Genomic DNA, 7237 nt, shown 5'->3' with positions numbered 1-7237 from the left:
TCTTCAATCCCTTCCTAGTAGTTTTGAGAATTTCATTGTGAATTTCAACATGAACAACACGAAGGTTAGACTGCCAGAATTGCACAACATGCTTAAGACTTATGAGTCTTCCACTGCTAAGGTAAAATCTGTGCTCATGGTGAGCTATTCTGCGAAGTCTTTGAAATGGAAGAATAAGCAGCAATAGAAGAAGAAAACATCTAAGGATGCTGTTCTAAAGTCTAAGAGTGGAGGGGCCAAGAAGAAGTCGAAATTATCAAAGGATTAGTGTCTTTTCTGTCATGAGAAGGGACACTGGAAGAGACACTGCCCAAAATTCAAGGCACAAGGTGTAGAAAGTGGGAGCTCAGGTATGTTTGTCATTGAGATAAATATGTCTATGAATAATTCACAATCTTGGGTATTAGATACAGCTTGTGGCTCACACATTTGTAATAATGTGCAAGGTCTAAGTGACTGCAGGAAAGTGAGGCCTGTGGAAGTTGATTTGCGTGTTGGGAATGGAGCAAGAGTTGCTGCCGAATGCGTGAGGACTTACAGATTGGATCTTCCCTCAGGACATAGACTAGAATTGTTCAATTGTTATTTCGTTTCAGTTATTTCTAAGAATATTATTTCCATTCCGATGTTAGACATTGAAGGTTTTTCCTTCTATTTTGCAAACAATAGATGCTCGTTTTCTTTTAATGGATTGTTTTATGAAAATGCCTCTCTTGAAAATAGATTATATATGCTTGAATACAAACGAAATATTCTCAATATACAAAACAAAAGACCTAAGCTATGTAATACGAATAATACAACTTATCTTTGGCATTACAGACTTGGTCATATTGATGAGAAAATAATAGCAAGATTGAGAAAGTTAGACTATCTCACTTCATTTGATTTAGAATCTTATGGAGCTTGTGAATTCTATCTCAAAGGAAAAATGACAAGTAAATCATTTTCTTGGAAAGGGGTGAGTGCTAAGAATTTGCTAGAGTTGATTTACACAGATGTGTGTGGACCGTTTCCAACTCAAGCAAGAGGTGGTTATTCGTACTTTATAACTTTTACTAATGATTTATCAAGGTATGGATATGTGTATCTTATGAAACATAAATCCGAGGCCTTCGGTATATTTAAAGAGTTCAAGTGTGGAGTTGAGAAACAACTTGGGAAAAGTATCAAGACTCTTCGATCAGATCGATGAGGGGAATACTTGAGCCGAGAATTGATGATAACTTGAAGTCACATGGAATCCAGTCAGACTGGACACCTCCTGGTACACCTCAAATGAACGGAGTATCTAAAAGAAGAAATCGAACATTATTAGATATGGTTCGATCCACGATGAGCTTCGTCAGTCTCCCTTTGTTCCTATGGGGTCATGCCTTACTAACGACTATTTACATTCTAAATAGGGTTCCTTCTAAATCAGTCGAGAAAACACCATATGAGTTACGGTCTGACAAGAAAGTAAAAGTGATAAATGTTATTTTGTGGGATATCCTAAAGAAACTAAAGGATATGATTTCTACTGTCCTGAAAATCACAAGGTGATAACATCAAGGAATGTGACGGTCTTTGAAGATAGTTATGTCTGCAAGGAACAAGGTCAAAATACAGTAGATCTTGAAGAAATTCAAGAACCACAAGATAACAATGAGGATGAGGTATTATCCACTGGATTGGACAATAACTCAGTGGGAGTTTTTGATGATCTATTGGGAGGAGAAATTACTCTTAGAGAGGACCTTAGAGAGACTCTCGAAGGACCACCTCAAGACAATGAGATGCATCAAAGACAAGATGGTGCAATAGTTACATCACCTCCACCTCAAGAAAATCATACTGATATTTCTGAATCTTCTCACATACAGAATGAACAGCCTGAACCAGAGCAAAACCAACTCTATAGGCCTAGAAGGATTCGTCGTGCACCTAAGAGACTGAATCTAATGGTTGAGAACCAAGATGATGAAGTTGATTTAGATGACGATGAACCTAAGACCTATACCGAGGCGGTGTCAGACATCGATCAAGAGAAGTGGCTTGAAGCCTTGATATCTGAAATGGACTTGATGTACTTCAACTTAATCTGGGAACTAGTTGACTAGCCAGATGGGGTTTACCCTATAGGTTGCAAATGGATCTTCAAAAAGAAGAGAAATGCAGATGGCAAAGTACAAACCTACAAGGCTAGGTTAGTGGCAAAGGGTTATAGTCAGCGCGAAGGCATTGACTATGATGAAACCTTTTCGTCAGTTGCTAGATCAAGTCCATTAGGATATTACTTGCAATTGTTGTGTACTACAATTTTGACATTTGGCAAATGGATGTCAAGACCGCATTTCTCAATGGAAAATTAAAAAGGCGATGTCTATATGACAAAGCCAGAAGGTTTTGTATCCATAGAAAGGCCGAATGCAGTGTACAAGCTAAAGAAGTTCATTTATGGACTTAAGCAAGCTTCGAGGAGTTAGAATATTTGTTTTGATAGAACAATCAAATCGTTTGGTTTTGTCAGAAGCAAAGAGGACCCATATGTTTATAGTAAACGCGAGAATGGAAACGTTGTCTACCTTATCATATATGTTGATGACATCTTGATTATGGGAAGCGATCTTGATTATGGGAAGCGATCGTTCCATGATGCAATCCGTGAAAGAACGGTTGTCTAGTTCCTTTACAATGAAGGATCTAGGTGATGCTCCCTATATCCTTGGTATTAAGATCTATCGAGATAGACCAAATAGGATGTTAGGATTATCGCAATCCACGTACATAGACAAGTTGCTTAGGCGCTTCTCAATGGAGAACTCCAAGAAAGGTTTTCTTCCTATGGGACATGACATTGTATTGTCAAAGAAGGATTGTCCATCTAATGACAAAGAAAGAGACAACATGAAAAGGATCTCATATGCTTCGGCTATAGGATCTATTATGTATGCCATGATATCCACTAGGCCAGATGTGGCCTATGCGCTTAGCATGACAGACAGATTTCAACAAAATCCTGGTGATGAACATTGAAAAACTGCTAAGAATATTCTTAAGTAACTTAGAAGAACTAAAGAATATTTCTTAGTCTTTGGTGGACAACCAGAGTTATCAGTTACTAGGTACACTGATGCTAGTTTCCAAACAGACCATGACGACTATAAGTCTCAGTCTGGATATGTTTTTGTCTTCAATGGTGGAGCAGTAGTTGGAATAGTTCAAAACAAGGTACAACTGTCGATTCCACTACCGAAGCCGAGTATATTGCTGCATCTCAAGCTGCCAAAGAAGTTGTTGCTTTGTTAGAGTTCGTTAAAGAACTGGGTATCATTCCGAGTGCCAATAGTGCAATACATTTGTATTGTGACAACACCGGTGCTGTTGCGCAAGTAAAAGAACCCAGAGCTACGAACATGAACATGCATATTCCCAGAAGATATCATCTGATCAGAGAAATAATAAAAAGAGACGACATAAAATTAGAAAGAGTATCCACTGATGAAAATTTGGCTGATCCTTTTACCAAACCGTTATGTATAGCAAAACACAACAAGCACTTTGAGAGCTTAGGTGTTTAACATGTTGGTAGATAGCTTTGAATTAGTGGAAGTTACAGTTTTATATGTCTTAGAAACATTTTTTGTTGAGACAATATTACTTGATCACATTCTATGAAAATTTCATTTTCTATGGTTTTTTGTGCACTTATTGGAATAATTGTTTAAAATGTTTGTATTTATTCTAAATATTTGTTCCCTTGAATTATGACTGTCGTTAATGGTGTGAGACATTAATGATATAGTATAATTTTAAAACAACCCTAACCAATGATCATCAAGAATGGGATATTGATGATATGTTATAGGTTAGCATGGGGTTTGCATCACATTCTTCGAGAATGTAGTTGTTCTCACAATTGTGAGATATTAGATACTCGTTCTGGACACATGGTATACTTTGGAGAGTATTAGTATACCCTACTATTGAACTGTTTTGTTAAGTGTCTACATTTTATTAGTACATGAAGTATGTAATAATCCTTGGATCTGAGGTCATTACACATTTTGTTTGTTGAGTGGTGTGCTTTGATCTTATCCAACGCTTTTCCTCCCAAAGGAGGATTGAGACACAGACTTGTGATGGTATATCATAAGATAAATGGAAATGGTAGTTGAGCCAATAATGAGATTCATTCCTCGATTAGAATTTCAAGAGAACACTCAAATTCTCTATATTATTTGACCATTAAGTCATTGGCCAATGCAAAGATATATTCAATTAAAGTAATTGAATATGATCGAATGGGTCATTTAATAAAGATGAGATAAATCGATTGAGCTATTTGGATGACACATGACAAATCTTAGGCTCAATCGGGTGGTTCGTGAATGAAAGGATATTACTATAAACTTTGTGTAAAGGCTTGTTTACAGAATTCACGTAAACGTCCCTCATATATCGAGCTACGCTGCCAACACAGTCTAAGAGTTTTGTGCAGACTTCGATTAGATCGTCGTCGATAATGAGGGCCTAAAGGGTCACACTATTTGTGTATTTTGATCCTCTCAAGGGTACAGAGTTGGATCTGCGTATTATATCTAATGCTAGTCCAAGTGGGAGATTGAAAGGAAATGAGCTAGAATTAGATTAATATAGATTAAGTAATTATAGTTGGGCTACAATTATATTAGTCCATAAGCCCAACAATCATGGAGCCCTAGTGCGCTCAATCTATTTAATGGTTATTTATTATTCATTTTGGAGAATGTGAAACAGCGCAACAATAGAGAGAAAATAGGTAAAGCTTTGTAGAGAGAATTCCTAGCTTTCTTCTACATAGCAATTATACCGGGATAGTTCTTGCATCGGATTAGATTGCACGTGGACCTCGATAGTACTGGATTCAACTTGCAGGATTCAATCAATCGAAGAAAACAATACAACAAGTAAGATTTAGTTTCGTCTCAACTTGCAATATGATTATGAATCTTGATCTTTATTCTTGTATGCTATTTCCGCTACGCTCATTAGATGAATACAAGAATTTCTAATAGGTTCTATTCTAAAAATACCAATGTTATAAGTTTATATACTTATAATATAACCAAGATAATTAGGAATGGATAGTCGTGGTTAGTGATGAGAAATAAGAAAGTCGTTAGAGTCGAATCGGATTTTGAAGCCCTAGAACCGAAACTATCGGGATAAGAGCACTATTAGATAATATGGTTACTTAAATAATTTGCATATTTTGAACATGGGAATGTATTTTGGAATAAATATAAGGGTTAGTGTTAATTTATAATGTTTTTGTGAAATAAGATTGAGGGCCAAAAGTCGATAAAATACGAGATATGGGGTTAATGTTAGAAAATGTTATGCCACTAAGTTGTAAATTATTGGATATAAGAATGTAAAATTATTGGATATGTGAATATGTGACTAATAGTTATAATATGTGTGATATCCGTAAAGCCCGAAGGCTATAGTGTGGATCGATCACCAAGGAATGGACCTAGAGGGTAGCGAAGTGCCGAAAGGTGATAAAGGCTTATGTTCATAAGTCTACGAGGTAAGAGCATCAGCAATGGCGCCCGTCCCGGTGGAATTCTGACCGGCGTGACAGAAGTCTGCGCGGGACATCCGCCATTGTGCAAGGGAAGCACGGATACGGACATCCGCTGCGGACACCGGAGTTCCACGGCGTTCTGCGGATATCCGTCGCCACGTCCGTGCGGGCGTCCGCCATTGCGTTGACTCCCACAGACGTCCGCGTTGACGTCCCGATTATTGCATTACTTTTTTTATTATGGGAAGTCCGTCGGGATGTCCTTGGGGATGTCCGCCACTGTGCAGTGGGATATCCGTATGATGTGGCATCCGCAGTGGGATGTCCGTATGACGTGACATGAGGTGTTTTTGGGATGTCCGCGGGGATGTCCGTCGGGACATCCGCACCACTGCTAATGCTCTAAAGTATTCTCTCAATATCTGATCTTTTTAATTGAGTTAAAGTGTTAAATTGTGAATAAATATGAATATAGGTGAATGTTATGCTTAATTATATTTATAATGTGAAAGACTTGGACTATTATGATTTTCATTAATCTAATATGGAAGTTCTGTGAAGAAATGGTATGAATATGATTACTTGATTGATAAAAAAATGTTGTGAAATATAACAATATGTAGTGGTGTGGCAAATGATTATGTGAAATTAAGATGAAAATGAATATGATTATGGTTGTAAAGATGGTGAGAAAAATGTGAAATGAGCGTTAAGACGAATGTGATGATGATATATGCTGATGTGATATAAACGAATGTGATTACAATATGTGATATGTATATGCCGCTTATGATATGAAATATGTGAATTTTGGATATGTGATGGTATCAAAGGAGTTGGAATTTAATCCACTCACTTGATACGACATTATGTAAAATTAGGTTATTGATGAGCTATGTTGGAAAATTGTTGGAGATAATAATTGATATGAAAATAAGTATACTTGACGGTGTTTACGCTTCGTGCTTGAGTGTGTTCTGTTGGTACATGACAGCAGCGCTACATTATATGTAATCACTCGTCTTCTAGATAACCGAAGCAAGGATGATATCTGATCTGTCTGCACCCTAAATGGGTGGTCTGATTATCGTTCTGCACCCTAAATGGGTGATCTGTCACCCGGTCTGCTATCTATCTACATCCTAAATGGGTGGTATGTGCGGAGTCCTCTCAAGGACACAAATCCGCATCTGAATCTGATTCTACTTCTGCTTCTGCTTCTGCTTCTGCTTCTGATCTAGTCTGCGTACTCTGGTCTGTTACTAAGCTCTTAATGGAGCAATGTGTTTGGATATGTGAAAATGTTGGTGATATGTATATGTGCTGGTATGTGGTATTGCGTTGTGTAGTTATCCAGTGGAATACTTGTTGCTATGTGAATGTTGATGACTGTTGATATATTTGTGATTGATATTGCCTATTGTTAGCATCTAGGCATGTGTTGGTTTCAGAGGAGATGTCACTCACTTTATGTTAGAAATTAATAAGACTCTAATACTATGATGGACGTGGTAATTATTTGTAAATTTAAATATTTGAATCTAAAGAATTGTAGTTGCATGATCGTTTATAGAGAATGTTCACTGAAGTGTTGGATGTGCTACAGGTTAGTTGACAATGGAGAGTACCGGTCGATGTTCTTCATGTTGTGTCAGCGCTGCATCCTTGGTGGGTCACTGAGTC

This window comes from Salvia splendens, chromosome 20 (genome assembly GCF_004379255.2).
Source record: "Salvia splendens isolate huo1 chromosome 20, SspV2, whole genome shotgun sequence".
NCBI classification, from domain to species: domain Eukaryota; kingdom Viridiplantae; phylum Streptophyta; class Magnoliopsida; order Lamiales; family Lamiaceae; genus Salvia; species Salvia splendens.
This window is presented reverse-complemented; position numbering follows the sequence as displayed.